The 16,968-nt window shown below is 39.3% G+C and overlaps 1 pseudogene; it reads right to left on the bottom strand.

Annotated features, from left to right (window-relative positions):
• Positions 1 to 11,258: 11,258 nt before the first annotated feature.
• On the bottom strand, positions 11,259 to 11,855 carry LOC150079119 (general transcription factor II-I repeat domain-containing protein 2 pseudogene; annotated as a pseudogene).
• Positions 11,856 to 16,968: the final 5,113 nt, after the last annotated feature.

Raw genomic sequence — 16,968 nt, 5'->3', positions numbered from 1 at the left:
TGTGATATCTTCCCCAGAACAAAATGTACGACATAAATCGCCAAATCCCAGTTAGTAACACAGCTGCTGTTATTACTGTCAGTTCTGGAGAAAATCATGATTTAGAGCAAACTAATTATGCTGTTATTGTTGAAGATAATGAACTTACTACTAATAGTTGTTTATAACTGTGATAATAATAAAAATAATGAGACTGTTGTAATTCATAATGTATTACATAACATAGATCAGCAAACAAAATCATAAAATTTTGCAATGTATCAGTAATTATATATTCAAACAGACTTGCAAAATCAGACCATTTACAGACGATATGTGCTTCTTACGGAAATTCCACTGATGATGACTTGTCGTCATAACTGTGTGAACTGAGCTATCAACATTTGCATCTCCCTTTAGCAGTTCCAGTTGTGGATGGCAACCCGCCATAATCTCGAGCTGGACTACCGCATTGGCCACAATGCTCCACAGACTATTAAGCGTACCTTTTGTCTTTACAGGAGTTCTATGCATTTTATGAATTGGCCACAATGCTCCACAGACTATTAAGCGTACCTTTTGTCTTTACAGGAGTTCTATGCATTTTATGAAATATTATTTGATTTTGTTTGTTACGTTATGTATTATTTCTCTACATGCACCATCTTGTGTAGGAAATATCCATTTACTTTGTGAATGGCAATTTGACGTGATGAGAATAATGATTATTTATTTATTTAACCTCGTAACATATAAGAATAAAATCTTACAGAAGGATAAAAACACTGAAATATCGGAGCAATTAAAAGTTTAAAAAATGAAATAAAATAAATGTACTGAATATTTATTACAAAAACTGTAAAAGTGTTTGCTGGTTTATATTTAAACAAATTGAAAAATGAAATTGCATTAAGTGACTACGATATCATTTTATTATTCGAAACTTGATTTAACAATACTATACTTGACGGAGAATTCTCATCCCGAGGCTACAGTGCAGGAGGGATAACAGCCATGTGGCATTCATCTTTGTATACTAAAAAACGAAATATTAGATGAATTGAAAGACCTTTGCATAGAAATTTTTTTTCACCATTCGCTGAAATAATTTTTGGTGTCTTTGAAAATGACTCGGTGGGGGGAATTTCTGAAAACCTCAAAGGATTAATCCGTTTCCGCATTCTTGACCTACTCAAGCGACTTATTTGAGAAAAATAAACAAAAAAAAAAAAAATCCCTTTTGTATTATGATATGAACGTTTACGTGAAGCTTTACTTTGAAAATTTTGTCACTGTTCCACAGACTCTTTGGAACTGCGCCTAGATACAACTGCACCTTTTATATCGTGAAGTGATATAAAACCAGTCAGCGACGTCTTACGAAATGTAAGCTCTGTCGGAGATGAAAGCAACTGTCGCTACTCACTTTACCAGCGCCTCGATGGATCTTCTCAGTAGTGTACTTCTGTGCTCCACAGTAGCCTCTCCGCCGACATTTATTCACGGACGTTTAACCTCACAAATCATAGCGCGAGATAAAAAGTCGGCAGATTGTGACTCCCAGTAATGATCCATAACTGTACGGTGGCAGTAGCGATTGGCGTAGCTGCGCCCAGAAGGGTCACCATGACCTAATGGACAAACGTTTGTGGAATGGCCGGAGTGCAAAGTCTCGTGGGAAGCCAGCAGATAAATGGATAAGATTGCTTCAAATCACGCGCACCCGCTTTCAGCAATATTTACTTAGAAACTCCCTTTGTACCCCGTGAACAACGCTCCCAGTGGCCACCCACAACATGAAGAAAGTACCCCAGAGACGTAATAAAGTCCCATGACGTCTACAGATCAGGAACGAGATTTTATCGACGGCAGTTTGGAGTGACCGGCGAGTTAAGAAGTAGAACAAAAATCTCTTTGAAACAAGAAGGAGGGGAGCAACGCTTTACAGTAACGGAAAACGTCTGAGTTTTTCTGTTTGAAATATATTTTACAGCTAAAATGGAAATCCGACTGGCTAGAAAACTGGCTACACATTTTACAATCAGTGGTGTTCAAAGATACAATAAAAATTTTGTTACCAAATAGCTATATGACTCAGGTGCCTGAGTAACTGGTACAATAATTGGCTTACCTCGGCTAAGTACTGTATGTCACCTGCGAGAACAATTTCTCTATTCTAAGAGTTAACAATTTCTCTATTCTAAGAGTTTACAATTTCTCTATTCTAAGAGTTCTTGCTGACTTCAAAAGATTGTTCCTTTCATACTGTATAGAGTCAAAGAGAGCATGTCGCACAACACTATTCTTAAGTATGTGAAGTCAACATGACAAATAAGTAATTTTCTTTAATGGTACACTAATATGGTAACCCCCTAGCATTTTTGCTGTTATGGGCATTGCATCAGGCATACATGTAAAATTTACTTATTTTCGCTGATTGCAATTAAGATATTATATAGTTCCCTCGATTGTTGTTTTATTAATTTCGCGAAATACAACTAGCCATACGTCTTGTGCATTGGGTATAAAATGCGTGACTACCTTTTATCCTATAACTGACTACACCAGAATAAATAAATTCGTACAGCAAGTTCTTCCGGCACCCTTCACTTCACCCATTGCTGGTTAGGAATATGCTTACGGCTGGCCTGGTCCTATGATTAACGAGCAGTGCAAACCGAAATTATTAATACACATAGTACATTTATTTCGAAATATCTTCCAAAACTATACAAATGTTTCTTTCGTCGGCTTTAAAATTGGTTAAGGAAACTTAGCACATGAATTCAAACGAAAAACATACCAGCTTTATTCTGAATTTTGCCGTTCAATAACCATTTCATAATGTTTTCCTAACGTATAGTGGCGGACAAAAAAATTGCATCACTTGTGAATTTTGAAAATAATGTGTTTTGCGCTGCATTGTGGGTTGCAGAAATGTTCGAAATGCATTTTTTAGATAGGCTATATATCTCCGTGAATGAAATCCAATAAAAACACCCCACCTGATATACCTAATTTGCCATAAATAATTTCCCAAAGGGTAAAATGCATAAATTAATGGCAATATGAGAAATCATGCAAATGGCAATCATGACAACCAAACATACATTTTATTGTATTTATGTGTTCAAACTGAAAGGACAAGTTAACGTAATAGTACTATGTACTGTAATACATAATACTATTACATCAAGCTGGACAGCATCTGACATTAGTTGGGAAGATCAGTACGTTGTGAATGGTTGCACAACCATGGTAACCCACATCATGCGCACTGTACTGGTGTGAACACGTGTCCCAATCGCATCACTGAGTGCCGCTGTGTGTGTGTGTGTGTGTGTGTGTGTGTGTGTGTGTGTGCTGCGACAAGATAGCCCTACGTTCCGAATGAACGATTCTTTTCAGAGCTCTAGAAAGTTCTCAGCTGCAGCAGTTTTCCAGGTCGTTTAGTAACGGTTTCAGCACCTGCCTGCTGCCATTTGCATATCACACCAATCGTCGACTCAGGGAGGGATCTTCATTATCGTTGAAATGTCACATACAGGCCAATTGCTTATGTGGCATCCTATTATCGTGCTGCTGGAAGTCTGTAAACTACGTCGATAGCGGCATCTTGCATTCATGATCTTACTACACTCTCCTCTAAGGTTTACGAGCATATTTATAGTTGTGTCTGACACGGTTCTTGAGTAGGACGTGGCCAACTATCAACGGAAAGGTGGCCGGATATTAATAGCAGGACAGTGTGTGTATACACACACAATGTTGAACCTCTTCACTGCCCTCACGGAGAATTTGTCCGTATTATCAGACAAATTCTCCGTGACAGCATAATGGTTTCATCACTTCTAGCTCTTCCGACGTCTCACACGTCTGCCATACTCTTGCTTCGGTGTATTTCCAAAATAAAAATAAAGGTCCTGTCGTTTACATAATACATGTGTTTGCATTCATTTATTTTCTAAATTCTAGTTCCTGTGATTCTTCCATTTACTATCTATATCAGGTATTTCTGGGCTTTTTTTATTTATTTTGTTAAAACTTCAATAAAGAAAAGAAAGAAAGAAAAAAAGCCCGCTTTTTTAATATCACGAAAAGGAAACACAATATTCTCGTATCACGATGTATGTTTCTTTCTTCCTTTCCACGACAGTATACTATACAACTGGTGAGCATACCACAGTTTGGAAACCTGCTGGCCGGACTGCTAATATTCTGTAATTCTAAAATCTGTAAGATAAATTCTAAATTTATAAATACCAAATTTATATTCCTTTATTTATTTATTTTTCGGTTAGAGATGGCATATAAAACTTTTCCCAACGTTCTTACAATTTGTCGCCTTAAAACACACTGGTGCTTCACTGATTCTTTCTCTCCACCTCTGAATATTTATAACTCTACAACAATCAAGTATAGCTCCATCGATTATATATCTTAGTCTGAGGCTCATATAGAGGGCGTTCCCATTAATTATAAAGGTCGTTTTTCACTTTGAAAATGCAACTACACCCCCGTGTAAGTGAAAGCGATTGTAGGCAATTTTAAATTATTAAGATGATTAATATCAGTTTCCTGTATTGAATTTTATCAATCGATAGAGAAATTAGCGTTAAAAGAAAAGAATGGGAAGAAACTCGCATTAAGCCTCTATTAAAAAAGTGGATGATCTATGATTGTACAGACACGATGATGGATATTTTTCAAGATCGAATAACGACCTGCATTAATAACGGAAGCTTTCAACATTTTGCTTTCTTCAGGCTCTCTCTCTCCTTTCGCCTACTGAGTTATACTCGTATCTCTTAGCAAAGGTAATTAAAATAATAGGCGGAAAATGTTCTCTCTGGTGCAAATGACCTGCCATCTATCGGCATTTTCAGTTATTGAATATATATGGGATATATATTCCATATATATGGGATTAAATATATATGGGATTGAATATATATGGGATGGGATACACTTAAATAGAAAGGGTGCAAGAATGTTTGCTGATGCTATCGAGGCAATGTTAGGTGGGTCGGAAAACTGCTAGATTGGGGGATACAAGGACTAATAGATTAACAGTAGCCACTGGCAGAGGTGAAAGTGATTCTTGCACTGCTTCTATTGGAATGAGCCGCAGCCTGGAAAATAAGATGCAGGATATTTCAGAGACTGCTGGGAATCATTGGGGTACAAGTAAACACATGGGTTGTGTTAGGGTAGCTAAGAAAAAGAACAGGTGCATGTATACTTGTGTGTACACCAATGCTAGGAGTTTAGTAAATAAATTTGATGAATTTGAGGTATTGCTCAAAACATCAAAGGCAGATATTGTGGGGATTTCAGAGACGTGGTGTCACACAGATATAAGAATTTGGGGAGTACAATGTCTACAGAAAGGATAGACAGGATAGGAAGGGAGGAGGGGTTATGCTATTAGTTAAAAAACACATAAAATCCAAGGAAGTGAAGCCAGTCGACATCGCTGGACAGTGCAGTGTCGAGTCAGTTTGGTGTGACATAAGCATTGGGAGATCAAAATTGAGAGTAGGAGTGTGCTATAGGCCTAATGACTCTGATGAGTATAATAAGAAACTGTTCGGAGAAATAGAGTGGGCCAGTAAATCAGAGAGTCTTATAATGGGGGATTTTAATTTCCCAGATATTGACTGGAATTTGGGGGCTGGTCACTCACACAGTAGCAAGGCTTTTGTGGATTTATTGGATGATTGTTTTCTACATCAGCATGTTCGGGAGGCAACTAGAGGGAGTAATACTCTTGATTTGATTATCAGTAGTGATTCTTCATGCATTAAGAATCTGCAGATAAATGAACCACTTGGTGGCAGTGATCACAGTGTGCTGAAGTGGGAGTTACTCAAAGAGGTAACTACCATTAGGGGTAAAGGGAAGGGGTATTGCTTTCGTAAAGGCGACTACAATGGACTGAGACAGTATTTAAATTCTATACAGTGGGATCAACTGATGATATTGCCAACAGCAAATTCAAAATGGGAAGCATTCAAAGAACTTATCGTGGAAGCTACTAGGCTTTACATACCAACTAAGAAATATTGTTCAAGGTTTAGGCCTAAATGGTTGTCAGATGAACTAATGAGGCATATGGCAGAGAAGAAAAATGCATGGGATACATACAAATTAACACGTGACACGGACGCCTATGATAGATACAAGTTGATCTGTAACCAAGTTACAAAGGAGGTTAGGCAGGCGAAGGCAGATTACGAGAGATCCTTGGCAAGGGATGCGAAGAAAAACAGCAAAGAGTTCTTTACTTATGTAAACTCTAGAAGGAAGGGGATGAATCAGATTGGTCCACTTGAGATCGATGGGTCAACTGTTGATGACCCTGCTCGGGTAGCTAACAAACTAAATGAATATTTTGCATCGACATTCACACATGAGGCGTTATTCAGCGAGGGGAATGCCAGAGGTGTATTCAATTCTAGCAGTAAGCTAGAGAATCTTGTAATAACTGAGAGCAAAGTGGAGGAGAAATTGTTGAAGATAAACACAAGAAAGGCACCTGGGGTGGATGGGATCTATCCATTTATATTAAAGGAGGCAGCAAAGGAGGTAAGCAAACCCTTAGCCATAATTATGAGAGCTTCCTTGGACTCAGGGGAGGTACCCATTGACTGGAGATGTGCAAATGTGACCCCAATTCACAAAGGGGGATCAAAGGCTGACACAAGTAATTATAGACCTGTGAGTTTAACTTCTGTTCCCGGAAAATTAATGGAGGCACTGGTGAAAGAAGCACTGCAGGATCATCTAGACAAGACTTCAGTTATAGCTAGGACACAGCATGGTTTTGTTAAGGGGAAGTCTTGCCTGACCAATTTGATTGGATACTATGATGCAGTCACAAAAGAACTGGATGCAGGGAATAACTTTGATATTATATACTTGGATCTTAGAAAGGCTTTTGATACTGTTGCACATGGAAGACTGCTGCACAAATTGGAGCAGTGTGGCATTGGAGGCAAGTTGCTGCTATGGATAAAGGGGCGGTTGAGGGGGAGAAGACAGAGAGTGGTAATCAATGGACACTGCTCATCGTGGACTAATGTTATTAGTGGAGTCCCTCAGGGTTCAGTATTGGGGCCTTTATTGTTTTCTGTATTTATAAATGATATTGATGATGGTATATCAGGCTTAATGTCCAAGTTTGCAGACGATACGAAGGTTGGCAGGGTTGTCAAGGACACTACTGACACTATGCTGCTGCAACAGGATTTGGAAAGGTTGAGCAGATGGGCTTCGAGGTGGCAAATGAAGTTTAACATTGACAAATGTAAAGTACTACATATGGGAAACAGCAACCCCAGAGCAGCGTATCAACTCTGTGGTACTACACTGACAGTGGTAGAGAATGAAAGGGACCTGGAGGTGGTGGTGCAGGCAGATATGAAGTTCTCTGAGCAGTGCAGACGAGCTGCAAGAGTAGCTCATGGTGTATTGTCAATGATATATAGGAATTTTTCTAGCGAATTTTTCTAGCAGGGATAAGGAGGTGATTATTCCCTTGTATAAGGCAATGGTCAGGCCACACCTAGAGTACTGTATACAGGCCTGGAGGCCTCATTTCAGGAAGGATGTAGAGCTGCTGGAAAGAGTACAGAGAAGGGCAACTAGATTGGTGAATGGGACAAAGGGGTTCTCTTACGAAGAAAGGCTTAAGTTTTGCAAATTACAGTGTCTGGAAACTAGGCACCAGCGGGGTGATCTGATAGAGGTGTACAAAGCCTTGAATGGTTTGAGCATGCTCAATGCTGATGGGATTCTTCCTCTAGCTCAGAAAAATCACCTGAGAGGGCATAAATTCAAATTGAGGAAAGACAGATGTAGGATAGATGTGCGGAAATTTGCCTTTAGCCAGCGGGTGGTTGGTGGGTGGAACAGACTTCCATCCCTTGTCGTGGAAGTTGATAGCCTAAATAAGTTTAAGGCTCAGCTGGACAGGTATTTCGAGCGAACAGAGGGGTGAAGTGGAAGTGGTTATTTTTATTTATTTATGTTACTTTTTTTTTTTTTTTTTTTTTTTTTTTGGCTGATGCTGCATAAGCTTGCTTTCTTGCATCAAATGCCTCTACTAATGCTAATGCTAATGCTAATATTACAGTATATTATTACAGCTCAATGCAAACAGAAAAACAGCATAATACAATCGTTTGAGTAATAAAAGAGAGACTTTTGATTTAATTTGACTTAAATTTGAACTTCAAAATTTTAACAGTTTAAGATATTAACAACTATTAATAACAATTATATACCGTATATAATTTTTGGGAGACGAAGGAACTGATGACCGACTCACGCATAAGCAATACAAGTGAATTAACGTTTAAGTATATATTTAAGTTTAAGTTGGAACTCGATGAGACAGCGAATTCAAAAATCCACAATGGATTTTTGAACTCGCTGCTTATAGGTTAGGCGGTTATAAAGAGAAGCACGCTACACTGATTCGATGTCTAAGAAAGTTAAATACGTCTAATTTATAATACAGAGCGATCCAGAAGCATCTCGACAAGAATGGAATGATGAATAGATATCAACATGGGTGTTCTATTAAGGGGAGGTCATTCCTGACTGTCCTCGTGGGTAGCACAGTTGGTATAATCACCGTCCTCCCATCCCTTCAATGACACGAAGAATTTTTATGGGTCTTTTTCACAACGTGGCTAAGTTATTCGGGAACAACCGTGCTGCCCTCACGCGTGGGTAACATGTTTTTTTTTTTTTTTTTTTTTTTTACCAAACAGCAAATCGGCCACAGACAACACGCAATTTACATATAATATATATATGGTGCAATATGGCCTAACTTGCTGATGCACCTAAAATCCTACAACAACCAACCAGCCATTCCTCATCAATTTGGTAAATTGCTGTTAGGCAGTTGTATGCAGGTTTCAATTCTGACATTATAAATCTAAACTTTAGTAGCGCTTTTGATGCCGTCCCTCATGGAAGGTTCTTATATAAATTGGAAGAATTTGGAATTACTGGTAGGTCAGATCTTAGGCTGAATAGCAATGACTAAATGACTCTCTTCAGAATCCAACAAGCCCTCAACAGCAAATCCCAGATCGACATCATTTTGCTGGACATTAAATCGGCATATGACAGAATATACCTTCCAGCTCTGTTTACCATACTTAAGCACTAACTTCGGTCTGCCAGATACCTTGCTACAAATCTTGAAGTCAATTCTACTTCCCAGACATCTGTCTGTTACCGTCAACGACATCCAAGTAACTTTCGACGTCACAAGAGGCATCCCGCAGGGGAGTGCGCTTTCAACTATCCTGTTTGTAGCTGCTTTGGAACCTTTCCATATAACTCTAACTTTGTTTCTTATGCCGACGATCTGAAGTTCTACGTGAGTTCAAATCATCCTCACCAGATTTTTGATATTAACTAACATGCATCTACACAGATAACAAAACTAGAAAACTATCTAGCCACAACTGGGCTGCAGCTGAACCCTTCCAAATCTGCTCCACTACCGATAACAAAAAAACAAGAGTCAAAAATGATGTTCAAATCTTCGTTAGGGTGAAAGAGTGCAAAGGGTAACTTCCCATACAGACCTAAGCCTCACCTGGGATGTTGGACTCACCTTCCAGCCTCACTTTGCCAGGATGAGACAGAAGACATACGCGGTACCTTTGGGCAGTGCGTCAGGAGCTCGTTGGTGTGCATCAGCCAGTGCTGCTTTTTCGCCATATACTGAGGTGCATTACCCCTATCCCTCTCTATGCATCTGAAATTTGGTCATCTGCACCTGCCTCCTACCTAAAAAAGTACCTCAGTCTGGAATATTGGTTGCTCAAATGGATGAACAGGGTGGTGGGCCATCCTCCAATCTAATCTAAGCACCATTCCCTGGAGAATTCTCATCACGAAAAGAAATACACTCACGCTGACTCGACTTATCACAGGTCAAATTGATGCTCTGTCTATATCTCCATTAATCTCTGGGCCAAAGAAGACAGGAGGAGAATACCCCGATTTCTGCCTCCCTCTGCGGCTTAACCTTACAAACATTGATTCCCTTAGGGACATGTTCCCGGCCAACTGCCTTCAGATCTACAATAAATTGGGCATCCACCCTGATGAGTTCTGTGAGGACAATAAAGAAAAGACACTTAGAACGCTTGGAGCAGGGTCGGATTTCCCATTAGGCACTATAGGGCACTGTGCCTAGGGCCTACGAAGGAAGGGAAAAAAATTTTAAAAATAGGGAAAAAAAGTTTTTCAGATTTAAAAATAATGCAACTATAAAACTTCAACATTATACTTGAAATTAAAAGGAAACAAAATCTACAATATCTAGATTACTTGTAACATCTTAAGATTACAAAAGTTTCTTGCATCGACTTCTCGTTGTAGAAAAATATTTAATAACATCCTCGAAGTCCATATGACGAGTAATATCGTTCTCGATACATAGAAGTGGCAACGACCATAAGCGATCTTGGCTCATATTTGTGCGTACACCAGGCATGTCAAACTGAGGATCCCCCGAGGGCCATATGGGTCACATTTGTGTTGTCATGAGGGCCGCACACGACAACTAATTGAAGTCATTTAATAAAAATTATTGCAGAATATTTTTATTACTTAAACTTAGAAATATACAGAGTAAATACAAATGGTTTAACAGCTAGCCACATTCATGAATGCAAAGTAATGAAGTAGTTTAACAAAAAAAAAAAAAAAAGAAAGAAATTTTAAACGGCAACATAGACTTGTATGCAACAGCAACAAATACATTGTAGAAAAATAACGACAGTTCAAAATGAACAGTTATTTACGACTATTTTTAGTGTTTTGTCCTGACACCTCGTTTTAATGACAATTTTTGCTTTGTCTGACTGAAATGTCTGTGCAGTTCCGACTTTCATCAGAGATGAGAGGTGTTGATCAGTTAGTCTTGTTCTCTGAAAAGTGTTTGTTGATTTCATGAATGAAAATAACTGTTCACACACATAGGTAGAACCGAACATTGCCATAATCATTGTGGCAAACTTTCTGAAGTTTTTAAACTTTTCAGGAAGGTATGAAAAGAAACGAGGTATCCCCACTTCAAGATACTTTGCTCTGAATGTAGAATCCGACTGCAATTCTAATAGTTCCATCTGCAGTCTTTCTTCTGCCTTAGCAACATCAAAGGTGAATGGTGCTGAGAATAATGAAAAGTGGTGTTCAAAAGATGAGAAATCACGAAATCTTTCCTGAAATTCTTTTGACAACAATTACAGGTGACTGTCATACTTAGCAAAGCTAAGTACAGACTCAGTATTGGCAGTGTTTTTCAGCTCTTTGCACTTAGGAAAATGAACTAAATTTTCATTTGACAACTGTGACTTCCATAAGCTTTGTTTTGTAATGAAGCACTTGATGTCATCATACAACTGAGTGATGAGTTTGTTTTTACCTTGTAATTTCAAATTAAGATCAGTTAATTGTGCAGTAATGTCCACAGCAAAAGCCAGATCCTGGAGCCAACTTTCATCTTTTATTTCATCCATGTTTTTACCTTTCATCTCCAAAAACATAATTATTTCTTGTCTCAACAAATAAAATCTTTTCAGCACTTTGTGACATGACAACCAGCGGACTTCTGTGTAGAATGGAACATCGGTAAACTGATTATCCATATCTTCCAACAACTGGCTGAACTGACGGTGGTTGAGAGCACGGTCTCTGATATAGTTCACTGTCTTTGTGACAAAACTGAGCACACGATCCAATTTTAAAATCTTTGAACACAAATTTTGCTGATGAATATTGCAGTGAAAATGTGCAAATGATGAATCTGGATGCGAGTTTTTTATTTTTGTTCGTAGCATGGCAGCAACACCATTATGTCTGCCAACAATATTCGCAGCACCGTCGGTAGATAAGCATGCAAGTTTACTCAAATCCAAACCATAGTCATGCAGAACTGCTCGACTTTCTCAAAGATGTCCTGGCTTGTTGTAGTGTCATGCATGGGGATCAGTTTTTCATAAATATTAAATTCATTGTCACAAGGCCTGATGAAAACCGCAAATTGTGCTATTCCAGTGATGTCAACGGGCTCACCAATAGCAATAGAAAAATGTTCAAATCTTGATGATGTGGCCTTCAACTGTTGTTTCAAATCACTTGACATTTCATCAATCCGTTCAGCAACAGTGTTCCTGGTTAATGAAATATCTTTGAATAAGTGTGCTTTCTCTGGACACACAATTTGAGCCGTTTTTACAAGGCATTGCTTTACGAAATCTCCTTCCCTGTAAGATTTCCCACTCATGGCGATCATTCGGCTGAGTTCATAGTTTGCAGTAACGGAAGCGACATTCCCTTTCTCAATTTTCGTAAAACAAGTCTGTTGCTGTCTCACGTTAGCCTTCAATTCCTTGAGTCTTGAGACACGCATTGGGCCTTCATATTTATCGTAAGATCGATGGTTCGTTTCATAATGTCTTTTCAAGTTGTACTCTTTTGGCGTGGCAATGCTTTTGTTGCAAATTAAACAATTTATCTTTCCATTCACCGTTGTGCAAAAATACTGTAATTCCCATTTTTCTTGAAACACTCGCCCTTCTTCGTTCAGTTTCCTTTTTCTCTTAGCTGGAGAAACACTAGCCATTTTTAAAGTTGTTGTGCAATCTGAAAAATAATAAAATTAAATTAAAAATAAAATCACCGGTTAAAAAACTGAAACGAAATTTAGGCTAGCTTATGTATTGTTACGAGCGAGATAAACAGGTTTTTACCTCATGCTCGTTGGTTCCACTCTCTCACTCAGGCCGAGCGGTTTAACTTAACGAGAGAGGAACCTTTTCCACTTGCGCGCCGTGGAATTCGGATCAGGACCAGGTACCTACACCAATAAATTGGCAAGAATGCTAGAATTCTTGTGGTTAGGCAGCCGCGCGCGATGTTCAAAATTCTAAATTACTTCAATTAACAGATTTTGCGAATCGCTACAGTGTCCTTTGTGCGGACCGCAGGTGTGCTTGAAAAGGGCCGCATGTTTGACATGCCTGGCGTACACAGTTCTTGATCTGCTTAAGTTTCGAAAATGAGCGCCCTCCTTCAGTATTCGATCCAATTATGGATATATAAATTCTTAAAGCTATGTGTATGTTTGGGAAACTAGTAATCAGTTTATCTTTTATTTGTGCCTTTATTAATTCCACCACAGACTTTTTGTCCTTGTATATGGCGAAAAGAATAGGAATTCATCAACGAAGTCTACTTCTAAGTTGGACGAGTAGGTGTTGACTAATGCTGTGGTTTTGGATCGAATTTTTTCTTTGACATAGATTTATCTATAAGAAAACTGAAGGTATCACACAATGTACTGTACGCAGCACGTCGTTTTGTCATTTCTGTGACTAGTACGTCTACAACAAGATAAAAAAACTTGAATTCGAAATGTATCTTTTCCACTCAGTTTTGCTGGTTCCAATTCCTCTGGTATTTCACCAAACGGTTTCGTCCTTTTCCACTTTCGGCCTTCATACTGTCTGTAATAAGAATTTGGAACGAATTCTTTTGCCACTTTTTCAAAATCATCAAATTTTTCTTCATCTCGAACATCAATCAAATAATCCAAGAGAGCATCATAATTTCACAATTACGCATAACTCAATTCCAGGTTCTTGAATTGCTTTATTCGCTCTATCTATGTTTTAGATCTTCCCAAATGACAGTCATCAATGCTATTTCTAACCTCTTAAGTTTATTTATCAAAGCTTCATGAACCACTGTCGGTGTTTGTTCTTCGCATTCTGAGATTAGTATTAGTAACGGCCGCATGGTGCAAGAAAGCCTATGGCTTATGCTGCACCAGCCAAAAAAAAAAAAAAAAAAAATTAAAAAAAATAAATCCGAACAAAACAATGATAAAAACAAAAAAATAAAAATAAATAACTAAATAATAATAATTAATAAAATAAAAAATAAATAAAAAGGAAATTAAACCTATCATCCTATGTGCTTCCCTTACCCGAAAGTACTATCCAGATGACCTTTGAATTTCCCCAAACTGTCGGCCTCTACCACCCATGAAGGCAACTTATTCCAGTAATTTATAACTCGCTGGCTAAAATAGAACTTCCTGCAATCCAATCTAAACATTTCCCCCCGTAACTTGAATTTATGTCCCCTAGTTCTAGCATCATTTATAATCTTGAAAATTTTGTCCTCATTCATTTTACTGATGCCTCTCAGAGCCTTAAACACCTCAATCAAATCTCCTCTAAGGTGTCTAGTTTCCAAACTCTGCAACCCACATATTCGAAGTCTTTCTTCATAAGGACGCCCTTTTGCCGATCTCACCAGGCGAGTTACCCTTCTTTGCACCCTTTCAAGAAGCTCGATGTCTTTCTTCAGGTGCGGTCTCCATACTTGAACACAGTATTCCAAGTGTGGTCTAACATAAGCCTTATATAATGGGATTATCACGTCCCTATCTCTACTTGCAAAAGTTCGATAGATCATTGATAGGACACCATGGGCCTTCCTTGCAACCTGTTTACAATGCTCAGAGAATTTCATGTCTGACCGTATCGTAACACCCAAGTCCCTTTCCTCCAGTACTGGCTTTAGTTGAACTCCACCAAGTGAATAAGTTTTTTTGGGATTACTGTTTCCCAGGTGTAATACCTTACACTTTGTTGGATTAAAGCACAGCTGCCATTTTTCTGACCATTCCTGAAGTCTATCTAGGTCTCTCTGAAGAAGCTCAGCTTGACAGTGATCATTAACTACTCTCCCAATTTTAACATCATCTGCAAATTTAGACATCACGCCCTCTATCCCTTCATCAATGTCGTTTATGAAAATTAAAAACAACAGTGGTCCTAATACTGATCCTTGGGGAACCCCACTTCTTACATCAACCCAATCTGAGGAATAGCCATTTATCACAACCCTCTGCCTCCTGCCCTGAAGCCATCCTTCTATCCATCTAAGGATTTTCCCAGTGATTCCAACCTGTTCCAGCTTATAAAGCAACCGCTCATGTGGGACTGAGTCAAAAGCTTTGCTGAAATCTAAATAAACAATGTCGAAATTATTCCCTAAATCCAGCTCGTGAGTGACCCTTTCGAAATAGCGAACCAGATTTGTTAAACATGATTTTCCCTTTACGAAACCATGCTGAGTATCCTTGAGAATTTCAATTCGATCCAAATGATCCTGAATTCCACCCTTGATCATTGCCTCTATGATTTTCCCTACTACTGAAGTCAGACTGACAGGTCGATAATTTCCAACTTCACTTTTAGAGCCACCCTTATGTATGGGAGATACATTTGCACTTTTCCAATCCAAGGGAATCTCCCCAGAGTCTAATGATGCTCGCATAATTAGCCTCAATGGTTCAATGCACTCGCTTGCCGCCTCTCTTAAGATTATAGGGTATATTCCATCAACTCCAGGAGCCTTACTGGTCTGTAGGCTCGAAAGTTTTTTCATTAAATAATCTTGCGAAATTTCAATATCATTAATTACATATTTTTTAACTTCGCTCCCACAATTTCCCTTTGCCACAAAAGGCTTTTCATTTGTAAATATCGATGCAAAATAACTGTTGAGTTCATCTGCAACGGCAGCTGGTGTATTTATTACTATCCCCTTTCCCTTACGTAAAGGGAAAGGCCAATCTCTCATTCTTCCAGCCTCTTGAAGCTCATGGAGAAGACATTACTTTCCACCATCATCAATCAAATCATGCCTCACAAACCCCCCCAGATTCACTATGGAATTCCAGGTAGATCCACAGTCACCAATTTAACATCGTTAACCAACACCATTCTCAGTGCACTAGAAGCGAAAGCAGAGCTTTCTGTCACCTACATCGACCTGGAAGCTGCCTTCGACTCCATCAGTATCCCCTCACTTGTTCACCTCCTAGAAAACTACTTCTACATAAAAGGTGACATGTTGTGGTTTATCACAGCCCTGCTCTCTGACAGAACCATTCTTCTCAAAGTGGATCAACACACAATCTGGAGAAAGATCACTGCGGGAGTTCCCCAAGGCGGAGTTCTCTCCGGAGCATTATTCACCGCAATTATTATTCCGTTTGTGCAACAGAGAGAAGACATACTCTGCTATGCCGATGATATTAAAATATATACTCAGATTAACCCCGGCGAACATCTCTCAAACATCAATAAAAAGATCTGTGAAAAGTTACATAACCTAGGATCCTATCTCCATCAATTTGGCCTCCTCATTAACCCCGCCAAATCAGCCCAAATGGTCTTTTCTCTGAAGCGCCAACCCACTGAAATCCAAGCTTCACTAGACGGCATTCCCCTCCCAGCGGTCAAGATGCATACAGACTTGGGCGTCGTGTTCGACTATAAACTGAGCTTCAACCCCCACATTGACAAGCTCATAGCAAAATTTTGTCAAATGCGCTGGACCACAAAACAACAACTGCTCCACGTTAGGGATCTGGATGTGACTCGTCGGTACGTATACACCTCAGTATACTCCGTCGTACTGTATGCCTCGGAAATTTGGGGGTCCGCGGCCCCTACCAACATCAAGCGCGTGTACTCCGCCGAATACTGGCTCCTTCGTTGGATCACGCAAAAACATCGTCGTCCACCCCAGCAAAGGACAACTGCGATGGCGACGTCACTTCACTTTGCCCGACTTCCAGATCTTGTATTAGAAAAACGCCTCGTTTTCACTGTTAAGATGACAACCGGAATGATCTCGGAGCCAAGCATCTGGGAACTGTGTGGCTGGAGGATCCCTCTACCCGGACTGAGGTCAGCTCCCATGCTCACAGCTCACTATAACAGACTATCGCTCAGTGACCGCTTTCTCCCCAAGGAGATGCTTCCCACAATCGTTTCAATTGACGGCGACCTCTGTAGGTTTGTGAAGGATCGGAGGTACCGAAGACAGATCCTTAAGAGCCTGACCTTGGCCAGGCAAAGTGCACATTAA

The sequence above is a fragment of the Mastigoproctus giganteus genome, chromosome 10 (genome assembly GCF_048544385.1).
Source record: "Mastigoproctus giganteus isolate SK-2022 chromosome 10, ASM4854438v1, whole genome shotgun sequence".
Classification (NCBI taxonomy): Eukaryota; Metazoa; Arthropoda; class Arachnida; order Uropygi; family Thelyphonidae; genus Mastigoproctus; species Mastigoproctus giganteus.
The sequence above is the reverse complement of the archived record's forward strand: the minus strand, read 5'-3'. Positions and strand labels throughout refer to the sequence as shown.